Source organism: Dipodomys spectabilis, unplaced genomic scaffold (genome assembly GCF_019054845.1).
Source record: "Dipodomys spectabilis isolate Male_0828 unplaced genomic scaffold, ASM1905484v1 ptg000193l, whole genome shotgun sequence".
NCBI classification, from domain to species: domain Eukaryota; kingdom Metazoa; phylum Chordata; class Mammalia; order Rodentia; family Heteromyidae; genus Dipodomys; species Dipodomys spectabilis.
Window position 1 is genome coordinate 1,476,570 of NW_024870870.1, and position 3,510 is coordinate 1,480,079.

General features: G+C 34.2%; 1 non-coding gene across 1 annotated transcript; it reads right to left on the reverse strand.

The window, feature by feature from the left end:
* Nucleotides 1-3,120: 3,120 nt before the first annotated feature.
* LOC122121687 lies at nucleotides 3,121-3,227 on the reverse strand. Its single transcript, XR_006150012.1, has one exon. It is a non-coding gene; the product is annotated as a U6 spliceosomal RNA (small nuclear RNA).
* Between the last annotated feature and the right edge of the window lie 283 nt (nucleotides 3,228-3,510).

Below are 3,510 nucleotides of genomic sequence, written 5' to 3' on the forward strand. Positions count from 1 at the left end.
AGAGTGTTGAAAATTTCCTTTTCTCCACACTGTCGCCAGCCAACATTATTACATTTTGAGTTTTTTTAAAGGGCAGGTTTTTACTGTGTGCAGTACCCAAGACTGGCCTTAAACTCAAATCCTTTTACTCCAACCTCCAATCACTTGGAATTACCAGCCTTTACCTCCACACCTGGTTCCTTGGATATTTTTTATAAGAGTTATAATAGTTAAGAAGTAACATCAAAGTAATTTTGAATTGCATTTCTCTAATGACTTCTGCTCACAAAGCATTAAGCTAGCACAGAAGTTGTATTAAATACAAATTTGTAAATCTGCAGGCAATTTTCAGGGCTTTTTGGAAAACATGTCTATTCAGAACTTTTGTCCATTTTTAATCAAGTTTCTTGTTAATCTCATCTTTAATCTCTCTATAGAAAATCAATAATTAATTCAAGGTAGTAGAAAGGAAAAAAATTAAGCAGCTCCTAAAATTTTTAAATTTTTAATAACATGATATTGCTTAAATCATTTTCTGTTAACGCTTGAGACTATGTAACTCAATTTAGTTAGACCTTTTACAAGGCTATATATATTTTATTTATTTTACTTTGATTGTTTTTTCCAAAGCCTGTACGGCTAATTTCACTTGCTTTCTTTCAGTCTCATGTAGTTCAGATTTCAAACTGAAGAATAAATGGAAGGAAGCAAACAAAAAATACAGTTCCCCTCATCTGATGATGCCTCTACAAGAATGAGGAAAGTGTTCATCCTATGATAAAATATCAAAAAGACATTTTATTCTTCTAGATCTTCCTTATCTTTGCTATGTAACTTAAATGAAGTAAAACACAGTATACTGCTCAGATACTTTTATGTTTTATCAAGTTTGCACATTTTTATATGGATTTCACCTCAGTCTACAACATTCCTTCATTGTTCTGTCTCTGATATTTTTACACTATCACGACATAAGATAACCAGTTTGATTTACAGCATGAGAAGTTATCCACCTGGCTTCCTTGGAAGCTGAGCATGGTCAATAGATATTACTTCTGGTTGCTAACACTACATGTAATGGTTTCTGTACTACTTATCATATTCTATTTAGTATTTAAAAAAGAATGCTGGCTAAACTCAAAGGTCATTCATAGGTTTATGTTAAGCGTTTCACAACTTTTATTCTCTTACTTCTTAAGATAACATTTGGTATAATGCTAATGTTATTACCATTGTAGTGTTGGGAAAAATTGTAGTAAAAAACTGTAAGTGCATGGCCCAAAGATACACACAGTGAGGAAGGAAATGAGTCAAAGTTTCCAAAAGTCTTTCAGCAATACCAAAAAGGTGGGTAAAATCTCTCCATTCTCTTATACTCTCAATTCAATATTCATATTGTCCAAGAAATAATAGCATAGCAAATATTTCCCATGGTGATTGTTTTCTGTCACATTTTGTCTTCAACACAGAGTGTGTTGGTGACCTTAGGTTATCATGCACAGAGCTGAGCTTACAAATTGAGGTCCGAAGACAGCCAAATTTCTTCTGTCCCACAGTTCCAGTTTCTTTTTTAAAAAGTACTAAAACTTTTAAATATCATCACTTACTATCTTTTAACAATCCCCAAACGAATTAAATTGACATATAATCACTCAAAAGGCTTTCAAATTCGGTGATGATAAAACAGGCCCCCATGAAGTAAATTTTCTTTTACTTTTAAAATTGTTCTAAAAGCCTTGTGCTGGCTGGTCTCACCTATAATCCTATCTACTCTGAATATTTGCTCAGGAGACTGAGATCTGTGGATAACACTTGGGAGCCAATCAGGGCCAAAAAAAAAAACTTCATGAAATTATTTTTCAAAATGTTTAATGAACTAGCAAAGAGCCAAGAATTGCTTATATCGTAGCTTATATCGTAGCTCACCAATCTAGATAGGAAAGGCCTAGTAAGGCCTTGAAGCCCTGATTTAAATTCTGAGCATTCCAGTATACATGCAAGGTGTTTGTTCTCATGCACGTGCGTGTATGCTTGCGCGCTGCCGCACTCACACACACACACACATTTATTCAAATTACCTTCATATCAGTGTTCTGAATTAATTTCTTTGTTAACAATATTATATGGGTAAAATAGAGGAAATAAACTCTTCTACCTAAGAACATTTTTATATGTTTTTTTATGGTAATAATACTGTGCAGAGGGGTCACATTTACATGAACAAGGAAACTAGTAAGTTTCCTAACAAGCATTGTTACCTCCTCCTTTATATTTCCCCTACCATCCCTTCCCTCCCACCTCCACAAGTACACTCCTCTCCCCCTTCCTTCCTCCGCCTAAATTGTAAAGTTCATTTTTCAACATAGTGTCTTGTGCATCTCATTGTTACAATGGGTCAACCTTTATCGCTATTTGAGCATTTTTTCCCCTTCCCCTCCCCAAATTAGAGAAGCATACATACAAGATGTAAGTGTACCAACTTCAAATACAGAGAAAACAGGGGTTATAGTGTGGGGAGAAACATACAAAAAAACAAAAAAAATGACATCACACATTATAAGTACGTTAGAAACAATAGCAAGAAACAAAAACCCACTTGTGTCCCTATCATGGGGTTCAATTTCTTTAACATCATCTTATCTGGTTATATGTACATATCTTTTGAACTTTTCTGCTTATCCCAGACATACATTCGTTATTGAAAATAAGGGAAATCATGGGACCTATATTTCTTTGGACTTGGCTTACTACACTCAATAAATTTTTTCCAAGTCTTTCTATTTCCTAACAAATTGGGCGATATCATTCTTTCTGATGGAGGCAAAGAATTCCATTGTGTATATATAACACATTTTCTTGATCAATTCATCTAATGGGGGCATCTGTGTTGGTTCCATATCTTAGCTATCGTAAATAATGTTGCAATAACCATAGTTGTGCTGGTAGTTTTAGTATGGTCTTTTTTATGATCATTTGGATGAATCCCCAAAAGTGGGATTACTGTCTTATAGGGGAGTTTTATGTGGAGTCTTCTGAGGTACCTCCATACTGCTTTCCAAAGTAGTTGAACAAGTTTACACTCCCACCAAGAATGCAGTACGGTTCCCTTGTGGCCACATACGTTTCAGCATCTGTTGCTGTAAATATATGGAACGCTCCAAGACTTTGCATGTCATCCTTGCGCAGGGTGCATGCTAATCTTCTCTGTATCATTCCAATGTTAGGGTATGTGATGCTAAATTGAGCACAGAACAGTTTTTATATATAAAGTATAATTTTTAATTGATTTTATTAAGCTAGGCAATTCAACAAAAAGTAAGTTCCAAAGAATTGTTGTGAAATTATAGAATCATGTATTTCTTACATAAGCACACAATTAAGAATAAAATCAAGATAGACATGCCAAAAACAAAATAATTCCAGATATTTGTAGTTCAAGAGATGTGTAGGAGGAGAAATTCAATTATTCTATACAAGGCACCTGTCAAAATGAACATTGCAGCAAGTGTTAAGGTTTGTTAAAAGTTTTAA